We start from the raw sequence: 26,367 nt of genomic DNA on the forward strand, positions 1-26,367 counted from the left end.
TTGAAGATAACTTGGCAAGTCTCACAGCTATAATGTTCCATATCAAAATAATAAAGAATTTTTAGCATTTCAGCTAATAAAGAAATCTACTTTCTTGGTAAAAGTTGTTTTCAAATAGTCTTTGGGGCCAGAAAATTTACAACATGGAAAGTGAACTAGATGGTTCAGTCCAGATGTGTAGGTATCTCAACTGCTGTCTCACTCCCAGGTAACTTCAGAGGGTTGTTGCTAGCTGATCAATTTTAGATACAACTGTACCTTTCAAGCCCGGAATCTCTTTGAAAGTCAAGAGTAAATGATTGCCTCTTTAATTCCTGGGAAATTACCTTGAATCAGAAAAGTTGCCATTTGAAGTTTTTGGCCATCCTGGTTGCAAAATCATTTTCTGAGACGGGAGAGTCAGAGCATTCATCCCACTAGAATCGCCGGTTTTGCATGAAAGTACTGTGCGTGTGGTTAGCCCTGCTTGCCGAAGGTTGGCCCAGGCATGGTCATAACATTTTTCTGTGATACAGGAAGTTACCCAACAGAGAAAGCACTAAATTCTGATAAGCTAGTGGGTCTTAAGTCATCTTTTTAAATGTCTGGTTCTAAAAGAAAGTGGTCATAGGCACCATGTGGCTAAAATAGTGTAAAAAGAGAAAACTCCATCCCTGCCTTGTTAGCAAATAGTTTTGTAAATTTAAGAAAAAGAGTGTTAAGTTTGGAATTCTCTGGAGGATTTTGCCATGGTTTATTGATTGATCAGATTCTACCCATTTTCAAAGAGATAATATCAGACCTACACTATTTTATAGATTTAGAATAATTAGTAATAATGAGTTAATAATAATGAAGTAGCTGTACCACTCAGTACAGTTGCCAGTTTGTTTCATGGAAGATTGAAGATATTACAAAATGAGATCTACCCAAGAATATTACTTGAACCTAAATTCAAACTATGAAATAATTTGCAGACTGCTCAGTCCTAAGATACTAAGTAGCATTTCAGAAATACCAGTTGGTCAGGGGCAGAATAGTGAGTGTGGATATGTATGGAGGCCAAGATCGCATCACCCAGCCAATAATGAGATGTCTAATATCCCCTTAGTCATGGAGACACCTACCTATGGCCTGCATTTAACCACATATTCCCGGAGCGAGAGATAATCTCTGGAAGGAAACAAGGAGGTATGAATGGGACAAAGAACAAAGGTAGACAGAAGATATGATTGGTTCAGGATGAAGGTCTCTGGCAGGATCCCCTTCTAGAACACATTTCAGAGCAGTGGCCCTAGAGGCCTAACTGAATTTAGGCAAGTCATCTGTCACTGGTCCACAGGGGACAGGGAAATAGGCAAGAAAGACTGGAGAAGTCAACACTCATTTTTTAAGAAAACTCATTTTAAGAGAGAACTTGGAGTCCAGATGCCGCTCAATGCCTGTGTTCATGGGTTTGTTCAGAATACAATGTTTGTTACAATTGTTAGCCTCTGGAAACACTCTGCATTACAGCTCGAACAGTCACAATGCTATCCAAAGTAAGGAGTTTCTGGCCCTTAAAGCAGTTCTTCCTCAGAATGGTGGGAAGAGGGGCTATTACTGAGGAGGTAGGAAGACGAGGGAGGGATTTTGCTAAAGTAATTTTGGAAACGGTTCAGGGCCTCCCTAAGGTGTAGAAGTGTTATTGGCGCAGTCTAACCTGTACACTTAACCTAAAGGTCATGCAGTGTAGAATAAAGCTCTCCAACACTTACCCTGTAACCTCTCTGAGGGTGTCCCTTTCTGAGGCCCCATTCCCTCTGCTGTAAAATGCCAGTAATAGTCCTACCTCAAGGCATTGTTTGGAGAGTCCAAGACACTTGGCAAGTTTGGGTTACATAGTAACAGGTGGCTTGTATTTATTACACTTTTGGCCAAATTTGAAAGAAAAGATATGTTATATAAGATAAAACAGCTCAGGTAGACCTAGAGATTTCAGGGATGAAAACTCTACTGAGAACCACAGAATTTTGATTCATTACATAAAGAGGACATTTTAATTTGTGGGAGAGGGCAGATACTGGGGATTGAACCCAGGGGCACTTAACCACTGAGCCACATCCCCAGCCCTATTTTGTATTTGATTTAGACACAGGGTCGCACTGAGTTGCTTAGCGCCTCACTTTTGCTGAGGCTGGCTTTGAACTCACCATCCTCCCAAGCCTCTAGGATTGCAGGCGTGCACTACCATGCCCAGCTTACATTTTAATTTTTAAATAACTAATAAAACTAGCTTGGATTGCATGGAGGTTTGGTAAATGTCTATTTAATCAGTATAGAAAGCAGAATTCACTAAGTGATCTCTTTTCAGACTCTTATTTGGGGGCTCACATTTCTCAGGTCTCAGCCAGGATGGCACCTCCTTCCTGTGGCTTGCTCTCTGCCCTCTCTTGGCCCCTGATCTAACTGTTGTCATAGTTCTCCCCACCCCATCCAGAAACTGGCAGTGGGCTTGTTCTGCTTCCCATGCTAGACCATAATAAGCCTCTTGAGGGCAGGGACTGTGCCTTTGTTTACCATAGACCCTAGAGGGTCCAGTACCTCCTATGGAATAGTAGATAGTTGTTGGGGGAAGAGGAATAAGTGCATCAACATCAGATAAATGCAAAATTACCACTTTGCTTTTTACATATAAATCAGCATTAGAAGCAACCAAACTTGTAAGCTAGGAACATATCAAGGAAAATTTGGTCTTCAACTCAGCACATTCATTTTGCTTAATGTCTTTTGCTTCTTGGAAAATTGGCTCAAAGCCAGCAAAACCAGATTTTTTTTTCTTTTCTTTTGGCCCAAAATTATTTCTGAAAGTTACAGCATTTTAGATTTGTATTGTTTTATTACCTGTCATTTTTATTCATGTCCCCTTTTGTTGCTCTCTCTTTCTCTCTCTCTTGCTGGACCTCTTCCTAGTTCAGCTTGACTGTTCCTCTGTTAAGCTGCACCTCATATGGAAAGCTCTCTCTTCATCAGCACACCATAAATAATCAAACCTGGGTGCGTTCCATTGCCTTCTCTGGCTACAGACTCCTCCCCTCCCCAGCTGTGCGGCTCCAGTTTTCTGTGGCCCCAGTGACATGACTGTTGGCAATAAATGCTCAACTTCATTTATTTATTAGAATTCTCAGATCTGTCCTGGTTTACTCCATTCAAGTTGCTGACATGCTTTGTTAGGTACATATTTTATAGAGTCTCCCCTTTCTACTGAGCTCCTGAGAAAAAGTGCCCTGGTAAGGATGAACTGGGATTTAGCAGAACAGGTTTTTAACTTCAATATGTTTTTTTTTTTTACTGACCCTTGGACAATCAGCATATAATCTGTTGTATATTTTAACCATATATACCTCTTCAGGAATGTTGCTTTTGCAGGTGAAGTGTTCATTCTATTTCCTATTTGGCCATAATCGTGGTTATCTCCATAATAAAACTATAACCACCATTTCTCAGGCATATTTTAAATTTGTGTGTAGTATGCAGACGTTGGCTTGGAAATCCATCACATTTTTCATACTATGAAGTGTGAAAATATTTCAATGTGTTGCTTAATCCTAGGAAAAAATGCTCTCCATTGAAGAAAGCCAAACGTGACAGAAGTGATGTAAAGATTACTTGTTCTAATTTTGATAATATGAAGCTAAACAGGTGGCCTTTTTCTTAATTAAATTTGCTCCCATCTTCAAAATTATCCCACCCCCAGTTTACAGTAAAGAATTCATTTATAATAGGATGGTAACTCTTGCCTTTTTGTAGCATGTTTCAAAAATAATAGGTCATGTTTAATAAGCCAAATACCCACTAAGTACTACTCAAAAGATTTCCCCTTCTTTCATTAATTAACTCAGTCTATACCTTAGAGTTACAAGGAAAGACACTATGTCTTCTATAGGTATTTGTAGAGACAGCAATGAAAACGATCTGGTTACTATCTGAGTTGTAATATGTATCTTACTACAGAAACTTAGCCATGGAAGAGATCCAGGTGACTCAATCACACAAACTGCATAACCCTCCCAAAGCTCTGGGTAAATAGTAATATTTAAGGGTACATTCTTAGAAAACTAGCACACCCCCTTTTCCCACTCAAATCTGTATTAAAGCACAGTTGAATTCTTCATAGGACATTCACTGAACCAAGCCTTTTTGACAATGATTACCCAAGAAACGTCATCCTAAAATCTCCAAGAAGACTGTCTCTCAAAAGACTTATATATTCTACAAATTAAAATAAATAGACTTAATTATTCTTTCCTGAAGTAAAAAGAGGAAAGGAAGAAACAAGAGGACAGGAGTCCTGTTTCAAGACGTGGTCTGAGTTGCTTTTAGTGATGGAAGGTTCCATGGGGCACTATAAGGGTAGGAAAAACCAAGCAGCAAAAGGTCACTAATATTTTGGTCCACCTTCAATAGAGACAAATTGGACAGTGTCTATCATAATGCCAAAAATGTTCAGACCTCCTCTTCTAGGGATTTGCCCTGTGGATAATTACTGCATACGTGCATAGATAGGTAGATGAGGGAAGATGTTCACTGCAGGATTGTTTATAATAAGTGAAAGACTACACACAGCTGTTATCAAAGCTGGTCAAAAATATTTAGAGTCCCCCATAATGGATTACTATGCAGTAGTACAAAAGACTCAAGTAGCACTTTATGCACTGAAGTGTGTATTATGTGAAGAAAGCAAGGTGCTGAACAGTGTACAGTGTGCTTCCATCTGCTTTTGAAGAAGAAGGAAAAAAAGGCAAAAAGAGATATAGGTGTGCTTGAATTTGCATAGAGAATTTATGGAAAGTGACTTCATTTGGGAAAGGGTTCTTTTGTACTCAATGTTTTTTGCTGCATTTTATTTTTTCAGTTAAAAAAAAAACAATTTTACCATATTAAGGGGTAGCTATGCAGTTATCAGTAGGACAGGCCTCAGCAAAACTGTTAAAGAAGGAAAATCTGTCTTACCCCCACCCCTGGCTTTAGTGCCCCTGTGCATCTTACTTAACCCTCAGCCCCTGCTGCCTCACAATCCTGAAAAGACAATGATCCACAACAAGAAAGACACGTTTTCAACCCAGCACACACACAGATACACTCAAGTGAGACAAAAGTTCAATTTCATAAAAATAATACTGTGTCCATAATAATACACATTGCTTGACATATGCTGCTGATTTTTTTTTTTTTGGAGGGGGCGGGTACTGACGATTGAACCCTGGGGGCACTTAACTGGTTTCACTTTCCAAATGAACTGAGTCACATCCCCAACCCCTTTTTTATATTTTATTTAGAGATAGGGTCTCACTAAGTTGCTGTGGCTGGCTTTTAACTTGAGATCCTCCTCCTCAGCCTCTTGACTCACCAAGATTATGGGCATGTGCCACTGCGCCCAACCTTTAACTGATCTTTTAAAGGCTGGCTACTGATTGATTTCACATCCCACTAATGAGCAAATACCATTCAAAATAAAGAGCTGTGGACTTTTGACTTTCTGGCCCCTCATTAAGGCCCTTCTGTGCTGCTGCCCAGTCCCTCAGTTCTCTGCTATCAGGGGCTGGATGAGTGACTAGTCCACAAATTTGCATGTTATAGGCCTTTTTAAGGGTGGCCTCAATTCAAGGGATAACCAATGCTGAGAATTTCGCATCTTTTGACCAATAGCCAGTTCCAGTAATGGCCTGGGTAGCCCTCCAGTTCCCCCTTGTATATCCTAGAGATCATCATTTAGGGATCAAGTGAAACTCTTCTTTAGCTATACTTGATAAGAGTTGCCAGCTCTGCATTTGGGTTGGGTTTGAAATTGTCTGACATTTCTTACCTTCATTCAAGCATGATATGGCAGAAATCAAGTCCTCTGGAGAGGATGCAAATTCTGGCAGTAATGTAGCCAGTGGCTTTTCCATTCCCTCCACCCATTCTCTTTCAACCCTTCTTTGCTGAGAAATACACCTCTGGTGAGTTTCTCTAAGTCCCTTCCTTCTCTTCTTCCTGGCCTTACCTTCCCGCTGAGCATTCTGCCACTTGCCAGGCGTAGGTCACAAACAGAACATGGTCAAAAAAGACACCTCTTGAACTTCAAAGTGACCTCTATCTTTCCATCTTCTCTCTTTTGTTGAGGTATCCAAATGCTTCTTTCTGCCTCCTTGTCTAGGAGATGCTCAGCACCTTGTAAAAAGAAAATTCTACTTTTCACCTAGCTGTTACTTGGCCCCAACTATTCCAAGGTAACACCTAGTTAATTCACATACTTCTGTGTATATTCCTCAGAGGTCCCTCTTTTCAGTTTTAGTGTGTTGGCTTAAAGAAAAGAGGTCTGGTTTCCCTTTTTATAGCAGTTTAAGTCTCTCCCAAGTTGCCAAATAGGTATTTATATGGACCGACTCTCAGGTCCTCCAGGACCTTCCCAAATCAACATAGCTTGGAGGTCTCATGCTCAGGTGGAGAGCCACATGCCCAGTTTGCCCTGTTGGGGGTCACCAGCCTCCTGAACCCAACCTGGCATAGAGCAGCACTGATCTGGATGAGCTTTCTAGTCTTATAGGCCAGTGGTTTTACCTGGAAGTTGCTGCCCTAAGCTGTATTTTTCCATTTGCACAGACTGGAGAATAAAATTTGGCTTTTGCAATGATAATGGAAGGCCCTGGGGGAGAAGGAAATTGGCAGGTATTAACTAACAATTGGATGTTTTCATTTTGCTTTGATTTTCATCGGTATGCTAAAAGACTAACTCAAACATGTTCTTGTCTTACAAGGGAAATAATAATTATGGTAATAATAATTGTTGTAAGTATGAGCACTTCATTGTTGAAGAGGGCAAGCTCATGCAATTATCACAAAAAACTCAAATGCTTTTCTAGGTCCTGTGGGATTAATTGGGAATTTCAGTCCAGTTTCAATTGGGGAAATTTCCACATCACAAAATCCTTTGCTATAATGGACACTAATTGGCCTCCTTGTTGACAGTCCCAGAAGAGAAATCCCAGTGCCCAAAAATTGAGTGATTTGGTAGAGTTGAGAGAGTAGCTAGCAAATCATGGGGTTACAACCCAAGATTTGTTTTTTACTGGGGATAAAGGGAATATATCAGGCTGTAGGCTTTGAAGGTTCCAGATAACTCAGAAATAGCACAAGGCCTTTGGTATTACAAGGAATTTAAAATGTGTTTGGCAAGATTCTGAGCACACTCCAGTATTAATAGTCTTAACTTAGCAAAGAGACCACTGAATTTCAATCTGCAGCAAAACTGATAGAGGAGTAGGTGAAAGAGCCAGTTCCAATACTTTTTGAGCATATTCCTGGAAAACAGGCTGACTGGGCATGTTTCTCTCTCTCTCTCTCTCTCTCTCTCTCTCTCTCTCTCTCTCTCTCTCTCTCTCTCTCTCTCTCTCTCTTCTTCCCTACCCCCTTTCTCTTTCTCTCCTCATTGTGACTGTGAGGTATGATTTGCAAGAATCACACTAGTCTTATGTAAAGTGTGCAGGCTCTGCCACATTGTGAAGTTTGAATCGAACCTTTCACACTGGATCTCTGCAGCCTGAATCACATCCAATCATTAAGCTAATGCCTGCCAATTCCCTATTAAGTGTAATCTGACATCATTGCCCATACAGTCAGCAGCAACCTCTTAAATCATCCCAATACTTTCCATCAGATTCATCAACATCTTTGGGAAAATATCTTAAGCAAACAATTCTTCTAGAAGACAATGAAAATAAGACAGAAGACAACTATCGACTAAAAAGTCCATTGATTCTGAAGCACACTGAACGTCTTTCCCCCTCCCCATACTCCTCTTATTTCCCACCTTTAAACCAGTATTTATCATGTAACTGTGGTTTTACAGGCCACGCCTCCTGATCATGTACACCCAGTCATTTCTCCAGCAGAGGTTCAACCTTGGATCTGACCTTCTTTCTCCCCTACTCTTATGCCCTCTCTAATGATTAAGCAATGCCATAGTAGACCCAAGGCCCTGGGAGGCCCCAGCTGTTCTCCATTCCAACCACATGGAGCTAAACCCTCCCCTTCCCACAGGGACAGTTTTTTATTAGGCCGCAAACTTGGAGCCCTCAATTTCTTACAATGATCTTTTATTCCTTGTTTACTCTCTTTCTTTGCAAACTTCAATCTGACTCCATGGGAGCCCAGTGAGAAGGCTCTGTGAGCTGGATGGAACTCATTGCTCCCTGGCAGTTTTCAAGCTCTGTGCATCTGCAGCTCCATCCTAGGACTATCCCCTCCAGACAGTGCCAGTTTTTCTTTCAGTCCTGCTCTTGTTCCCTAGAGTAACCCCTACCCTACCTCCTGATAGTGAGGATGTAGGCAAAGTGCCTAGGAGCATCTCTAAGAACATGCTCAAACAGAAAGCTACAACATTTTTCATGGAGAGGACTCTAAGCTGGGCACTGATATGTACTTGTAGTCCCAGCTACTCAGGATGGTAAGACAGGAGGATGACGTGAGCCCAGGAGTTCCAGACCAGCCTGGGCAACATAGCAAGGCTGAGGAATAAATTTTAAAAATGAAAACATTGAACGTACACATCCCCAGAAGAAAAGGCAGAAGGACCTCACAGACAGGGAATAGCAGATTCATCTCTCCAGTCCCTTACTTATTGTCTGAGTGTTATGGTTTGAATATGAAGTGCCCCCTTCCCCAAAGCTCATGTTAGGCAATGTAGCATGAGATTAGATGTACCTCTAAATCATTTCAGAGGGAAATGATTAGATTATGAGAGCTGTACCCTAACCCATTTGTTGGATTAATAATTCAAATAGATTATTGTGTGGTAACCATAGCCGGTACACTATAGCTGCAGGAAGGTACAATGTAGCTGGAGGAGGTCAGTCAGTGGGGGCATGCCCTTGGAGATTATATTTGTCCTGGCTCCCTTGACTCTCTGTCTGCTTCCTGGCTACCATGAACTGACCAGCTTCCTTCAGCCCCTCCCTTCTGCCATGATGTTTTTGCCTCATCTCAGGCAAATGGAGTCTGCCAGCCATGGACTGAATCTCTGAAACCATAAGTCAAAATAAACTTTACCCCTCTAAGTTGTTCTTGTCAGGTATTCTGGTCACAGTGATTAAAAACTGACCAACACACTGATCATGTTCCTTTGCATAAGATGAGACTAAGGCCTAACCAAAGTTATGTAAATGTGGTGCCCATGCCCTTACTCTCGAAGTAGACATAGTTCATTTCTCATGAATTAAATGCAGGCATAATGCCACCACCAAATGTCTTTGTTGGACTCTTCCCACTGTCAAAGTTGAGGAAACCCACTAAGGGTTTTGATTTCCTAAGCAAAATTTTCTCAACCTGCAAAGCCAAGCTGTACTGTCTCCTTCACAAAACATGATTTCCAACTCCTTAAACAAAGAAAGGCATTGGAGTGTAGCTCTGGTGACCATGCAGTCCCTGCTCAGGTCAGTTTCCTGCTCTTCCTACCAAACCTGTCAAAGCAATTAAATGTGTGAACCACACTACTTATGTGTTTCCAGGGCTTTCTAAGTCACAGCCATGCTAAGGGACTGAAACACATCTCTTGAACACCACGGCAAAGGCAAACAGATATTCCCTTCTCCAAAGTCAAAACCATCACCAACTCCAAAAGTGAGCCCAGGCCAGGTGTCCCATAGGGACTAACCCTTCAAGTGAGAAGCAGTGCACAGGCCTCACTGACAATTGCTGATTGTGATTTATTAGTGGGGGGGAAATTTGGAATTGAAATTTTACCCTTGGGATTTACCTGCATTTGAAAGCAATGCTGTTAGTAGCCCTTCTTTCAACACTGAATGTATTTTCTCCACTTTTATATCTTTCTGATGAATTAAGCACTTATGTAAGGTGAGGGATTGAGAACATTAGCAGTTGAATCTCTCAGTGTCTCTGCTTGCCAGATATGGCTGGATGGAAAATCGCAGGAACCGGTTTCACATTGTTCTTCCACAAAAGTGGTTCCAACGTGAACCAGGATGGTTTCCCTAGTCCCACAATGGATGGGTAAATTGAGTTCCTTGCCCAGCATTTCCCCAAGCCATTTTGAACAAGTGTGCTAATTGAATCCAGTTGTTTGCCATTTCAAATATTCCTGCTTTCCACCGAGCAATAATATAGTAAATTCATTTCATCTGTCATCCAAGAATTGGAGCGTGCATTTTTATTACCGGCTGACTTGTGTTCACCTTTATCCCAGATTTTTAAAATATGTTTGCAATGTAATTAAAAACAATCTAGTCAAATTATCTATTTGAATTGGTTGGTCTCTTTGGGGGGAGATAAAGGAGGAGAAAAGGTGCCTACGATTGCTTCCTTTCTGTTAGGCATGTCTGCCTTCTCACATGGAAATACATCATGTTTCTGCTCACTGAGAGCATTTTGTAATGTCACTGGTGATTTAACAATTACAAAATATTGTAATTAAATGTTCGAATGCTCCCTTCTCTTTTCCCATTACAAATGATCATGGAACTTGATTAATTTCTGCCTTTTAGAAAGGACCCGGCTTTGGTAATATTGTTTCCTGGGATGCACACCTCCAGGGAAAATGATGATCTGAATGCTGAAGTCAGAACCAATTAAACTCGGCCGTTTTCCCCTACTGCAGCGAGAAGATGAGCCACATTTTTCAGGCAGAGATCAAGCAGGCTCGTCAGGTCTCCAGGGCTCAGTGCCTCTGGGCACGGCATGCCTGCTGCCAGCTGCAGAAAACATTCTCTAGGTACAGGAAGGAACATGATAAATCCACAAAGGAAGGGGCTGGGTTGAGTGGCTCTGGGGTACCAGGCTTACTCAGCACCAGGGCAGCCTACATCTGGGCTGTAAACCCTGCCTCCTAGAATGAGTTTGATAATCTGATGGTCATAGATGGAAAGCTAAAAAGCTGTGGAGTGGAGAAATGAAATCTCTAGATTCTTAATCAGAAGGGGAAAAAATCTTCCACCCAAATTTGCCTTTGAGGTGATTAAAGGTAAAAGCAAATTCTAAATAAGCTGTCGAATCAGAAATTAGCAAGCAGGAGCCATTGATTGAGGCTCCTAATTTTTAAAGATAGTTTTAACGATTCCCCAGGTGGCGCACACAAACAACTAGAATGTCCTGAGTTTTTGATCTCAGGAGAGTTGAATGTTGTGTAATTCTGCTTCTTCCGACTTTTCCCCTGACTTTGGTATTAAATAAGCAAACAATGACAACAACCCAAACCTACAGTATAATTAGGATCTAGCAAATGAGTTGTCAAAAGAAAACTGCCTGTTCTTCCCAGGAGGCTTGGTGCCAGTCTGTTTGCTTTGGAGGATTTAAACAGATCTTCCCTGCAGAGCAATAAATGCAAACCCCAAATTTGCTGCACAGATGTGGTTTTTACTAAGGAGATTTTATTTTTTTCATTTTCCTTTCCAACCTAAAATAGGAGCTTTTTGACATGTAATACAGAGGCCAACATCTTTTATCATCCTTCATTTACAAAGCAATCAGACACAGGTTTGTGGTGTCAGAGCCATTGTAATGAGGTCTCCAGGAGCCTCCATTCCCCGCACTGGTTTTCTGACATCCAAGCCCTCCACCCTGCTAGGAGGTTTGTTTACCAGTCGCAAATCTGCATGCTCTACTCCTTCTCTTCTCTCCTTTTCCTCCTCATATCAACTTAGGTATTTCCCAAAGTTCAGCAAATAGTGGGGAATTTTTTATTAATGTGATTGGAGCGATGATTAGCTAATTCTTTCTCGTTCATGCTGTCTCATCAGTAGCCAAGCAGAGCATTGCAGCACATCCTTTGTGTTTATTAAAGGGGCCTTACCTTGATGTCATGAAGTTTCTTGTGGTAACGGTCTTCCAGGGCTGGGGATGTGGCTCAAGCGGTAGTGCGCTGGCCTGGCATGCGTGCGGCCCGGGTTGGATCCTCAGCACCACATATAAAAAAAAAAACAAAAAATGTTGTGTCCGCCGAAAACTAAAAAAAATAAATAAATGTTAAAAAAAAAAAAAAACAGTCTTCCAGATGTGCACCAGCAACACACCTGAGCCAGAAGGAAAGTGCTGTCTGTGGAGCTCAGAGCACCTCCGGGTGCTGGCCATTCTGGGGTCTGGACAAGTTGAGCTGTCCTCACACGATATCTGAGCTATGGTGTAGGAACTTTTCTAAGTGTTCATCAGCCCCAGCCACATCTCCTCATGATCAGATATTTGAACAAAGATTGCAGTACCATCGAAAAGATGGGGCAGGAGACACACAGATGATCCATTACCCATTCAATCAAGAGGGCACATGTTCAGGGATGGGGCTGGGAAATGAAGGAAGCCAGCTCCCACTGAGCTGCCCCAGGTACATGGAAGCACTTTGGTCATGCTCTGGCTCAGTGTTTCCAGATTAGAGCATCTCAAAACATGGAGTGGCTCAGGCCTCTCTCAGCCTAGAGAATTCAGGCTGCCCTAAGACCTGAGGCTCTTTTTAAACCAGCTTCAACATTGCCAGCCACAGGCAATGTGCCCCAAGAAGAGGAACAACTGGGCCAAGGCCTTGAGGCCTGAATGCACCAACAGGAACAGATTAAAGCATGCAGACTACCAAGAGCAGGTGGAGGAAGGCATCAGAGGAGGTGAAAGAGAAACCTGGGTGGAAGGGATGAGGGTCCCAGGGATGGGAGAGCTCTACGGTGGCCTGAAAGGAAAAGTCCAGTTCATCAGACTAGTGCTGAGGGGCAAGATCAGGCAGCAGCCCCTATGAACAGAACCAGAGGCTGCTGGGCCTGTGGACACCACCCTCCTTGCCGCTGCCTAGCCCAGGAGAAATAACAAAGGCAACTCTGCTGGACTCAGCACTGTTTTCTAAAATGAGGGATGCTTGACCTACACTGGATTCTCCATCTTGGTTCTTCAGGAAAAAAATCCCATTATAACTTCCAAAGCCCCGTGGGATTTATGACTGGAGAGGGCTGCATGTGTGGGAATTGAGTTGTTTTTTATGCCAGCCCAGCCTCACTCCCCCACCCATTACCCAGCAACCACAGGTTTATTCTTAAAAACCCTGAGCTGGTCCGAAATGCACCTTGCTCCAGACGGAGGAGATAAAACAGGATTTAAAGGCAATGCATTTTCTGCCGGGCAGTCTTATCGGGATTGACTGCTCCGGGCTTTCAGCTAAGTGTGAATACACAGGATAATTACCATCGTGTGTTACCTGAGATTACAGGGTTGTGTTCCAGCTAATGACACCATGAGAACCAAGCAGTTGTTAATATTTAATCAGTCTCTTGGCTTAACAATTGGATAAATGAGGTGTGTAATTACACAATTACAAAAGACATTTCAGATAGGAATGGTAGTGTTTTTAATACTGAAGGTGAAACCTGGTGGAAATACACCACTAGGTCATTTCATAGATATTACCAAAGAAGACCCTTTGGGGAAGGGGGAGTTCTCCCTTATGAAATTTTAAGCACAGATCTCAAATGCTTTTCCAGAGTGGATTTTTCTCTCTTCTTTCTGGGCCCCTTCATATCGAACATCAGACCAGATGTTTTGCTGGTATCGCAGATTTCACTAGAGTCTTTAAATGAAACAGGCTCCAGAATTTTCTTAATTACGTTATAAAGGTGGCTCCTGTTTAGCAGCAACATGCACTAGTAGATTTTTGCTTGTTTATTTATTTATTTTGGTACCGGGAACTGAACTAGGAGTAATTAACCACTGAACCACATTCCCAGCCCGTTTTATATTTTATTTTGAGACAGGGACTCACTTAGTTGCTGAGGCTGGCTTTGAACTCATGATCAAAGCTCCTGTCTCAGCCTCCCAAGCCACTGGGATTACAGGTATGTACCACTAAGATTTTTTTCTTGTTTATTATTTTTATTTTTGGTGGACATTTGAGAGAGATGGAGCCAAAGCCCATGACAATGAGTGACAGTGCCATTTTCTTGGGGCTGTTTTTGCCTGTTTCTCCCCTGAGCCACCTAGTCGGTACCACTGCTCCACATTTATTGATCAAGGGAGCAGCCCATATTGTCCCTATTGCAGTATGTGATTGGCAGTTGCCCTGTGATCTCCAGGGTGTGCCATTTCCCCTCAGGTATGCATACCTCCTCAGCAGAAACTGAAATTTTCTAACTGAGAGACCTTGCAACTAATTAGCTAAGTGCTACTCCATGGTCCATGCCTGGAAAACAGAGCCCATTAAAAGCACCTGGCACATTTTAGCACCCAAACTAGAGATGTTGTCTGCTAGGATGATAGCAGTTCTCTGATACAGATCAGAGTGATATGTGTAGAGTCTCTTATGGTTAGATCCATCTCCCTCAAGGGTCATTTGTCAAAGCTTCAAAGAAACCCTTTGCTTCTTTTGTTGATCATTTAAAGAACTGTCTGAGCTGATGCATGCCCAGTACCCAGAAAATCACTATTAGCTACTCGTAAGGTCTGTCTCCATGTTGCCTAGCCTGCAACCCAGCTACTATCCTCCTCCTGCAGGGCTTGGTCCTCTGGGTTTCGGGGCCTTTCCTTTCCTTCTGAGCTGGAAGCATTATTTATAGTCTCTCCTGATCTCACCTGTGCAGCAGCAAATCTCCAAAGCCAAGGCCAGGCTGTTGAGATTTGCTGCAATGTGGCAGGAGGAGGGGCCCTCTTCACACCTGTGCTTTTCCCCTGGGGCCACCAGGACCCTAGGAGATTAGTGATGGAAGGAGAGAAATCTGGAATCAGGAAGTCTTGGTTCACTTCACAGTTTAAATATCACCCTCTCTTTGCAAATTTCCCCAACTTCCCCAGATAGTGTCCCTCCCCTTGCTCTGGGAACTCTATCCTGATTGGACCCATGGAAGAATAATGCTCCAAGAGGCAAACAGATCTGGGTTTGAATTCTAGCTCTGCCACTCATCAACAGTGTAAAATGGAAGGGGATTTGCCTCCTTTGCCTCCCCCTTTAGCCATAGGAGGGAGCCAATTCTACTCCCATGCAAAGGCTGCTAGGAGGAGAGATGAGAATTTCAACCCCTAGGCAGGCACTCTGCAGATGTTGTACCTATTCTCTTCATTCTACCTGGGATTATTTATTGGTGCCACAGACTACCAGTTTCTTACAGAGAACTTAGGCTACTTCATCTTTGGGTTTCCAGCTCTTTTTCTTGGGGGAGGAGGGTATGTGGAACCAGGGATTGAATTCAGGGTCACTTGGCCACTGAGCCACATCCCTAGTCCTATTTTGTATTTTATTTACAGACAGGGTCTCACTGAGTTGCTAAGCACCTTGATTTTGCTGCAGCTGGCTTTGAACTTGTGATCCTCTTGCTTCAGCCTCCCGAGCCACTGGGATTATAGGCATGTGCCACCATGCCCAGAGGTTTCCAGCTCTTAATGCTTTTCAAGCCCACAGGATGTCCTCAAAGAACACCAGTGATAATTCTAAGCTTATTTCAGTTTTTTATGGTGGTTCCTATATTTCTCCTAAAAATACAAGGTTCGAACTCTCTTCTTAAAAATGGAGAGGAAGTAGAACCTGAACTCTTACACCTAATAGTTTGGTGGTTGCACAAACTGAACCTAATGCAAGATGACACCATGCCCCACCCCCCTTCAATGCCATTGAGGTTGCACTTTGGGAACACTCTTCAGGCCTGTGCCATCTGCCATCTGCCTGGGTTCCTAATGTGCTGTGAATGAGGCTGTCCCATGATAAGCACCCCTGGACCAGCCCGCAGCAGAGACACACATCACAAGCAAGTCCATCCAACCAAAGTGGGCACATCATCAAAATCTTGCAGTTAGCATCATCCAGTTCTGCACCATTTGGCTTCGTGTTTGAAAAGCAGTACATTAAGCTTCTTTAGCAACTCGGGGGTTTGGCACCAGAACATTTCTTAACACATTTGCACTTAAATTGTTGGGGACCTAGAGAAGTATTTAAATCATAATAATCACTATTAACTACTTGGGAAAAGTAAGCAGGCGAAAGCTACTGCTACCTGCTGGCTGATAATAAGCCTGATTATGGAGTCCTTTCTTAAATACAAAAGTGAGCCCACAGCCTCTCCCTGCCTCAATTAGAAGGCTGGCGGAGTAAGAAACACAGAGAACAGAGCCAATGTCTTTGTAATGTGTCCCCACTGTCCCCCTCTCCTCCATCACACCTCCCCAGCGCTCAGCCTGGTCTTTCTCACCAGGCTGGTGTTGAAAGGCAGTTCTCAGCTAAGTAAATAATGTTGGTCCCCAGCCAAGGCACTTGGAAGTGAGTTAATCCTTTCTCCATCAAATCCCCAACAACAATCTGGGTTTGTTTAACCATTTGGTATTGGTACTTCAGTGCTTTTTCATAAACACTAAGGGAATCACCCTCTTTGGCCAGCATTCAGAGTGGTTGTCACAGCCAGGCATGTAGCTGCTCTTGTCAACGGAAAGCCTCATCGTGCCCGTCGTATTAGAAGGAGATGGTGGTTACTCTGCGTAGTCTAACAGAGCCATGGACGTAATTACAGCCAACTTGGATAGCATTTAGTGTGTGTGGAGCTCTGGGCAGTGCTCTTTTGCAAATAGCACCTACTTTCACTCATTGCGTCCCTCAGAAGGGAATACAAAGCTGGTATTTCTATTAAGCCCACTTAACAGATGATGAAACATGTTATTGAATACTTAGTACTAGATTCAAACCCAAGAGCCTGTAATACAGATATGCCTTCTACAACAGGCTTCTGTAACAAAATGCCCTTTCTGGATGCCACATACCTGTGGCCTGCTGGTGTTTCCAGAATGGGGGTCTCCTAACTGGCAGAGTCCCAGAAAGGGGATCATGGGGATGAAGACCTAACCAGGATCTGAGAGGCTTCTGTCACACTGCTCTTGCCCCTGGAAGGTCTCCCTCTCTACCTAGTTCCACTGTCACCTTACCTGAGGTTGTCCATATCTCAGAAATGCAACTCTAGACTGACCTTCACCTCTTTGTCCCAGATATCCTGAAGGAGACTTCAGTCCAGGCTCTTGTACCCTGCTATGACTAGAGGAGGGGAGGGAAGCAAGTGGAAAGCCTACCTCTGAGCTCTCAGTTATGACCTATGTTGGTATACGTAAGATAACACACCCCAGCCTAGAAATGGCTTGTCTTTCAGATCTTAGAGCTTGGTAATGTTCTTTTCCTTCCAATTTTGGAAAATAGACTTCCTGAGTCCTCTGTGTGTTGCTGAGCTTTCCTGAGTAATTTTCTACACCAATTTGCCTTTTTGATGACGACACTTGGAAGTTTCTGTGTTTTCTCTATAGTGTTTATTTAAACATTCAGTTGTGCTTATTTGGGGTCATTTGTCATAGTTGCTATTTATATGTCCATCCCTTCTAGAAGACCATGAGCTCTTTGCAGAATGGAACTTTTGCATCTCTGTGGGGGCCCAATGTTGAGCTTGGCACTAACAGCAAAAAGTGCCTGTTCCCCAGATGATTGGATTTATGTGAAGTACCAGATTAATGGGACAGATGGAAGGGGAGAGAAAAGGGGACACCACAGATATTTTGAAGAGGAACTTCCTCTACTGGACTCAGCCCAGAACTAAGCCATCAATCCCAGAAGCCATCATTCAACAAGTCAGAGAACTGCCTCTTTGTAACCCCCCCACCCCTCAGTGTTCCCTTCTCCTGCCCACTCCTTCCCTTCTCACTTCCATTAGATGCCCTTCCTCTTTCTGAATTTAGCCATCTGGTCCCTGATTCTAACTCTAGAATCTCTTCCATTCGGCCCTGACTGACGTGATTACAGCTGTTTATCTCAACTCTTTCCAGCTGTCTGTTTCGAATCTTTGAAGGGACTGGATCATTTACATGTGGCAAGAAATAAAGGTGGGGTTTTTTTTTGTTTGTTTGTTTTTGCCACAAATTTCCCAAGAACAGTGTATTAGTCAGAGCAAATTTCTAGTGACAGGACCTCAAAGCTCCTCAAGCCAAGAATAAGGTGAGCCTGGGCAAGTTCACCCAATGGAAAAATTTAGGCAGCAGCCTCCCGATGCCCAAACGCTGTTATCGAGTCTTCATCTTTTGTTTCAAAGAGAATTTAGGAATGAAGTTTGGGCTTTGTAGGGTTGATTTTTCCAAACAGACTGCATACAGAGATGAGATGGATGCTGGTTGTCCTGACCTGTCCCAGACAGATACCTCACAACTGCTCAGAAGAGAAAATGGCTTCCTCAGTTGGCCAGCAGTGTCTTGGGAGGACCTGGGGACCAGGTCATGGCTCAAATCTAGGTCATATGCCTATTCTAAGTCTGGGAAGAGAGACCCCCATTTAAGCAAATAGGAACATAGGCTCCATCAGGGAAGGCTTGCATACAAGACAAACAAAATCAGAGATACCTTCCAACATCCCTACTCTCTGAGCTTCCTCTTGCCACCATGGACCTAGGTCAGATCTCCTATGAGAGGAGAACACTTTTTCCAGTCTCTTTTTGCACAACCAGGTCCAAAGGCCAGGTTTTGTGACTTCCACTTGCAGGACTTGTCCCACACCACCCTTCATATATCAAGATGTAAATGGACTGTGCACGCTCACTAAGGATCCGTGGCAGCAAACGCTTAAGTGTAGGGAGTTGGCAAGTAAGCAGGCTCTGGTTACTGCCCACACAATCTCCCCATTCCTGGTGCCACCCCCAGAGACTCATTTGAATTGGCCTGCAGTACTGTGATGTTTTAAGTTCTCCAGGTAACTCCGAGATGCACCCAGAGTTTATTATCACTGCCTTGGGAAAATATTTCTGACCTATAGAAATGCTATCTCAAGTTCAAGGGGACTTGTTGTCCTCCATCCGCTCTTCTATGCTCTCCCTCATTCAAGTGCAAACCATAAGTGTCAGTTCTTAAAACTTTCCTTGTGTCCGACAAGGAGTTCACATCCTGGAAGGTTAGGGACAGTCAGATACGATTCTCTAGCCCTTGAATGCCATACTATGGGAGAATAAAAGGGGGGGATCAACTCTGCCTGAAAGATTTGGGGTGTCCCAGCAGAGGTGACATTGACATGGACACATGGAGCTAGTAATTATAAGAGCAGCAGCGTGGTGGGGTGTATGTGCTGGGGAGATCAATTACACTGGGTCCCTCTAAATCCCTGGGGTCATGGAAACATTGGAGATTTTTAAAAAGTAACAGATCAGAATACATTTGGTGGTGGAGGTTGTTTTTTTTTCCTTTTGGGGTTTTATTTTTTTAGACCCTTGCCGGTGTTAAGGATGGGTAGTCAAAGGTGAGAAAAAGCTTTTAGGAAGCCACTACATTAGTCCAGGCCAGAAATGACAGAGGCTTGAACTGAGAGAGTGAGACTGAATTAGAAATGTTTACTTCCTTAACCAGTAAACCCTATATTACCCCTAGGTGTGGGCCACAAGTGGCTAGAGGCTACCTTACTGGACTGCCCAGTTGGCAAGGGCATCAGGTGGATTCAGTAGAGCTTGATGACAGACTAGATTTGGAGAATGAAAGAAATGGAAACATGCAAGACAACTGCCTTTCTTCCAGCTGTAGGGCAGCTCTGTGGATGGTGACCTTATTAGAGAGATAAGCCATCCCAGAGACTGTGGACTGCAAAGAGAGGGGTCAAGATTGGCTTTGACTTAAAGAGGGGAAGAGGCCTGTGGGTCATCCAGGTGGAGAGATCATCTTTTTGCTTTGCTTTTTCCCCCTTCCTATACCCAGTCTCACCCCCAGTCAATGATAACCTTGGAGAAATGAAAAAAGTGGGTGTGGGTGTTCAGAGTGAAAGAGATGCTGTTCTCTGACTTGGTGGGGATGAAGAAGCGTGATCGATAAAGCTCCTCCCTTCTCCTCCCCATCACCTTTCCCCACCTTGCTCCTGGGGAAACCCTGTTTTCCAAATTGGACAGGAATGGAATCAACTACTGGGAGCTGAACAGAGCAAATGAGTGGCATCTGCACAGCCTCAGCCCATCCCTGCTCCTCCCTGGGAGATGATTGCCAGAGGAAGCCTCATCAGTTGACCACAGTAGTGTCATCAAACATGTATACAGTTAAGATGGTGTTGGGGGACCGAGGCTGTCGCTCAGTGGTAGAGATCGTGTCTAGTGTGCACAGGGCCCCAGGTTCCATCTTCAGTATCATCAAAACCAAACACCAAGATCCATGAATGGTTCCACAGATGTGGCTTTATAAACTTCAGTAGGTGGGTTTCAAGGTGGATAGTGTAGACAGCGTATGGGCTGCCTCCCTGGCACGGCCATTAAGTTCCCTTATGTTCCACTGAAATGCACCACAGCACCCCTGAACTATTCCTGCTCCTCTGGAGGGAGAACTCTTCCAGAGGACACTTGACTTGTCATGGGGCAGGAACAAGGGGTGAACTTATGAAGGGAAAGAACCAGAAGGACCCAAGTACCTGGAATCCCACCACATTGCCGCACTGACAGACGAGGGCAGGAATGTCACTGGAGAAGAGATGTCCCTAAAGAACAGAGAGAAGGAGGAACCCAGCTCAGGACCAGGTGGGGTTCTTGGCTTATGAGATGGAAAAGAATTTCAACTTGCATCAGTCAGAGGCATAGACAGAGGTTTATTTAGAAAAGTAAATATAAACTCAAAAGAGAATGCAGGTCCTTTTGAGAGTGAGAAATGCATTTGGGGGATTCCCAGCCCTTCTTTTTAAAGGCAACTTGGTGAGGGGAGGGTATGGGAAGATAAGTAGGAATGATATCAGTCCAGTAATCTCAAGTCGGGTTCTGGTGATCTTGGTCCTTCTCAGGATCCTCAGGCTGATATGATATATCAGATAGATCTATATAGATAATAGATTTCCAAGAATTTCCCAGGTTTGGAATGGAGACGGGTTCATGGAGTGACAAACCTGGAAAAATATGCAGAATTTCTGACCTAAAGTCTCCTTTCCCATCCTTCCTGTATGTCTCCTTCCTACCTGTTCCCATTTCTTTTATCCTGCCTCAGGAGCAGCCTCTTGCTTCCTTCCCAGTCAACCAGGAGGACACCGGATTCCACAGTGGAGGCCCCTCCCGAGCTTGTTCCCTTTTCCTCTTTCTTCACCTCTTCCCTGAATCCTCACTCCCCCCCCACTTCTTTCTTGTGTTGTCACCCCTGTGTTTTCTTTCCATCTTTTTAGGGAATTGTAAATACCAGCTATTGTTGGGGTGATAATTTTCCCACATGCCCTTACTGAAGGCCTCAGGTTCTTCATCCTCAAAGGAAGTCTTTGGACAAGATCATCTCTAACTTCCTCCCCATTTCTGTCATCTTACCCCACTGTGGGAACCACCACCCCATCACCAGTCCTTAGCTCTAAAGTCATGTTTGATAGATTTTAAATTTTGCACAAGAATTTTATAATAATAGTAAATTCCTAGGTACTCCCCATCCAAAAATCTAGAAAACCTTCTTTGTTTTTTTTTTTTTTTTTGGTAGAAAAACATTTCACAGAGATAGTCATGTAATTGATTGGCTTGTCTTTTTTCTTCCCATGCTAGATTTTAAGTGCCAGTCCCTGGAGACTAGAAAGCACTGGGCAGGAAACAGCACTTCCTACCAACTGCCAATGAATGGATGCTACACTGGGGTTTTCTTATTTTTATTTTTGCAGTGCTGGAAATTGAACCCAGGGCCTTGCACATGTTAGGCAAGCTCTCTACCCCTGAGCTACACCCAGCTCTATAGTTTAGATCTTAAATGTCCTCCATTTAAGATCTGGTCCTGGCTGGAGGTATAGCTCAGTGGTAGAGCTCTTGCCTAGCATGAGCTAGGCCCTGGGTTCAATCCCCAGCACTGAAAAACAAACAAAAAGTCTTGGTCTTCAGTGCAGAGTACTATTGGGAGGTGAAGGAAACTTCAGGAGGTGGAGCCCAGTGGGAGGTCTTAGATCTTTGGTGGTATGCACCCCAAGGGGATTATGGGACTCTGGTCTCTTCTTCCTCTTTCTCCCTTTCATTCTGGTCATGAAGTGAATGGCTTTTGCTCCACAATTCTCACTATAATAGACTTCCTTGCCATAGGTCCAAAAGGAATGGGTTCACCCAACTATCATCTGAAACCTCCAAAACTGTGAGTACCTTTCTTCTTTGTAAGTTATGATCTCGAGTACTCTGTTCCAGCAAAGGAAAACTGACTAAGACAATAGAGGAAACTTATCTCGGTGGGGGTCAAGTTCTTCCACCTCACCAGTATCTCTGGCCACACAGCTGAGATGCGGTTCTTAACAAAATGCTGTGTTATGATCCTGCTTCTGAACTTGCTTGAACTTGAGAGAATCAGAGGGAAGCCATCCCCTTAATCTCTTGTCACAAGCAAAAGGAATTTTCTGGTTAATTCTGGTCATTCGTCACAGTATTACTGTCCAGGGGAAAATGCACCAGGCAGGAAGGGATGAGTATCTGTAGAACTTGGACAGAATTCTGGCAGGTGTCAAGAGCCACACTAACAAAACTAGTTTTTTGCCTGTTGCTTTAAAAAGTTTCATCAAACTTTCAGCATAGAAGATCTCATCAAAGAGGAAGCGAAGACCAATATGAGGAGTTCTTTTGAAATTCACCAGGAGTTGGTTAATGATAAACACAGCTACAGCAAGGGATCACGAAGGGATGCTTTATTAGTCACATATGCTATTGAATTGAGCATTTCTTTTCCAGCCTGTTGGAGTTTGTTCAAAAAAAAAAAACACTCAAAATATATTTATAAAGGCATGTCTCTGAATATAAAGGTCAATCCTAAATTGCATTTAATCAAACACAGTCCCTTCCTAGGCTGGAGATTGAGGGCATACCCAAGGCAGGGGGAAATGGGAAAAGTGAACTAAGTTGGCAGGAACAAGCCATTTCTAAATCCATCTCATTTCAGTAAAAACAGGCATGAGAGCAAAAGCAAGTTTTAAAACCGAATTCTCCCAGCATGACTCAGGGGTTGTCTTTCTCATGTCATTTTCCAATTTGTTTTTATAAATGGGTGGACAGGAGCTCATGACACCAGTCTAATCTCAAAATGAAGAATGAGCACATGTGACATATCAGATGAGCACAAAGCTTAAAAGGGGGCTCTTCTCCGAAACCAAGCCTAACATTTCAATGCATTTTCTGGAAAGGGAGATAGTGTCCAATTGGTCTGTTTTAGAATGCATTTGCATAGAGGAGTGGGGGAGGAAATGGGATTTAAAAATAAAACTGTTTACTGGTGAGACTTGGGTTATAAAAGCATAGGTTTCCCTTTCAGGACTCTCTGAAGTTGGAAAGTATGAATTACATATACTCATTAAAACTTTTTATGTTAAATTCAAAGAGTAAAATTAGAAGACTGGTTAATGATCCAACCATGCAACAACTGGCCAACAGATGTTGGAGCCTCATGGTTAAGAGATTACATGGTTGGAGCTGACAATTTACTGTATGTCCCTGGCAGAGACAAGGTGTAACAAACATATTATCAGATACAGAAAATATGCAGCCCCGGAAAGAGGGACTGAGAAAACCGGTCTGCCTGCGACACTTCCTACATTTTTCCACTAAACTACTATTTCAGAGACTTGGGTTTTTTTTTTTTTCCCCTTAAGAATGAAGAGTTAATCTCATCCAAGTTCACAGAGCCAGAAATCTGTCATCTTAAATCCCAGTGAAGACCGACATTCTTTCCAACCTCCTTACTCACCATGTAGCTGTGTTTTCCAATGATCCCTAAGCTAACTAGCTGTTCTGCAAAATGGAGCCCCCTTCAACTCCACTGGGGGAGTCTCTGGGATTCCAAGCTGGGGACAGTTCTCCCCGTGCATTGTTCTCCCTTTGGAGGAAGAGTCTGGGAGCAGGAGGAAAGGAAACTGGAAGAACAGGCCAGAAGGGACTTCAGGGGCTGGGCAGAGCTGCATGTGCCCCCTCACACAAACCCCAAAGGATACAATTTGGGTTCCCAGCAAAGGTGCCAAGTCAAGTGCTTCAGAAAGTGGTGCTGGCTTTGAGCCTCAGAATTGGATTCCTACCCTCTGACAGCTGTGAGCCAGCAGAAACAGGGAGAAATGCAAGCAAGGCATGAAGGGCAGGGGGTTTCCTTGGGCGGGAGAGAAGACGGGGATCCCCTCTGAGGGATGAGTGTTGAGAAATGAGGCAAATCCAGCCTTTTCATCATGTTCCCTGAGACAGCAGAAGGGGGGCCACTCAGAGAGGATTCTTGCTTGCTCTGAGTTTCCAAGCTCCTTTCTCCTTTCCAAATTGCTTGCTGCAATTTAGTTCTTTCTTTGGGGACAGGCGGGGCTCCCTGTTTTTTTTGGTTTCCAGGGTGTGCCCTGTGGGTTACTCAGGGTGGGTGGAGCAGGCCTGCGGAATAGCCTGGGGGGTGTGGAACCGGCAGATCCCAAGTAACCAACTACCAGGCAAAATCTGGGGAGCCCACAGCTTCCACTCTCTTGGGCATCCCCACAGATTTATGTTCAAATATTAGAAATGTGCCCAGAGGCTACTGCTTAGGCTAGCAAGTGTCTAATGTGTACCCACTGTGTGCCAGGTTCTGAGCTGGACATTGGCAGAGAAGACAAGTAGTCAGGACAGGCCCAGGTCCTGCCATCAAGGAGCTCACAGTCCTGTGGCAAGGTCCCACGACACCAGGATATCTGCCTGCTCTGTGCTCTGGGGGAGGCAAAGCTGTCCGTGTTGCCTTGGTTTCTCAACTTTTTATCTGCTAGTCTGTGACTGGCCAATTCCCAACTGCCCCTCTTCTTTGACTGCTATGGGGAAAGAGTCCCCTTACTGGGGTGGCTCCTGGCTCTTCAGGGTTTCCTAAGATTCCAATGAGAAGAGATGAAAGTTCCTCCCACTTTCCCAGCTGACAGCTCTTCATGCTAAGATCTACAAAGTGGCGACTTCAGGTAGCTATGCATATGGGGAAGTCTGAAATACTTCAGACTTTGGGTGGAGAGAACAGGGCAGGTGGAGGAATATCTTTCACTTAAGAATTGGGGGAAAGGGCTAGGGATATAGCTCAATTGGTAGAGTGCTTGCCTTGCATGCATAAGGCCCTGGGGACAATCTTCAGCACCAAAAAAAAAAAAAAAAAAAAAATTGTTGGGGAAAACATAAATTAAGAAGGATAGGAAATATCATGGGGTGAGGATGCAATCATGCAATTGTTTAATTGAATATCCCCAATTTAAACAGGAATTTGGAGGTGAGAAAGCAAGCAATTCAGACAACCAAAGGAGTCCACATTCCCAGAAGAGATGCAGAGACCTGGAGGTGGGAGCATTCTAGGCCTAGTGAGGCTCATGGGAGTGAGAGGGGAGCAACAGCTGAAGTTGTGGAGTAGCTGGGTCAGTTAGGGGTCTTTTGTTCTTGGCCAGCCCTTGGAGTCAGTGTAGAGGAGGGCCATGATTGGCTGTCATGGTAAAGGGCTCCTTTGGGGCCCAGCAGTGGGGAAGCGAGCATAGTAGCGCCACATTAAGGAGGCCCCAGTGACTGTCCAGGCTGAAAGCCTTGGTCATGGCCTAGGTATTAGCCATGGAGCAAAGAGCAGGTTTTCAGTGGAAAACTTCCAGAATTTGCTTCTAGACTAGATATGAGGTGTGGAAGAAAACAAAAAAGACTCAATTGAAAGGTATTAGCATCAGCTGAGATGGGGAATGGGCGAGATGGGCAGGCCTGGCATAGGGCCATCAGGGTTCGGGCATGTGAAGGTTGTAGACATGGATCTGGGAATTTTGAGGAGAGGTGCTACTGGGCAGAGAGACTTGGACTCACCATCAGGTCAGCAGATCCATGAAAGAGAAAGAGGCTGGAAGAGGCCAGGCTGAGCGCAGGGCAGGCCACTGAAGCCTCTCTCTCAGGCTGCAGGAGCTGGTTTCCGCTTGGCTCCTCACCAGCTCCCATGACCCCAATCAGGCCCCAGCCCCCTCACCACAGCTCAGGGCATGTTGTGGGCCAGGAGCAGCAGTGATGGCTTGCAGAAAGAATGCCACATGGACCCTGGGATGAGTGGCAGTAGACTGCACTCTGACCCATAGAAACACTCAATGCTGTCACCCAGGCACCACAGCTTCCAGCATGGACCCCAAGGCCTGCCTGGATTCCAGGTTCCAGGGAGCAGTCAGTACATACGGGCATTTATACTTAAAGATACAATGTGTCCTTCTTATGCACTGACAGGATAAATAGCAGGTCACAGAAGTGTCCCACCAAACCCCCACTTGGGGTTCCCTGGGTGCTCCCCTGCAGGGCTCTGAGCTAGCTTTCTCTTTCCTGCATCTGATCTTAGGACAAAGATTCAAGAAGGGCCTCCCATCTTCCCACCTACCTCTATTCTAGGGGATACTTTCGATTATCTGAATTAATACTAAAAATTCCTGACTATAGAAATCCATACATTTTGTGTTTTTCTTTTTTCTTTTTCTTTTTCATTTTTTTTTTGAAA

General features: G+C 44.0%; 1 long non-coding RNA gene across 1 annotated transcript in view; it reads right to left on the reverse strand.

Annotated features, from left to right (window-relative positions):
• The window catches only part of LOC120887236 (uncharacterized), a 40,162-nt gene that overhangs the window by 9,729 nt on the left and 4,066 nt on the right, over window positions 1-26,367 (reverse strand). Inside the window, exons 2-3 of the long non-coding RNA XR_013426711.1 lie at window positions 11,804-11,905; window positions 6,005-6,171 (exon numbers count right to left, since the gene is read on the reverse strand). This is a non-coding gene — a long non-coding RNA (uncharacterized LOC120887236). The remainder of the gene's footprint in view (window positions 1-6,004; window positions 6,172-11,803; window positions 11,906-26,367) is intronic.

The sequence above is a fragment of the Ictidomys tridecemlineatus genome, chromosome 10, assembly GCF_052094955.1.
Source record: "Ictidomys tridecemlineatus isolate mIctTri1 chromosome 10, mIctTri1.hap1, whole genome shotgun sequence".
Classification (NCBI taxonomy): domain Eukaryota; kingdom Metazoa; phylum Chordata; class Mammalia; order Rodentia; family Sciuridae; genus Ictidomys; species Ictidomys tridecemlineatus.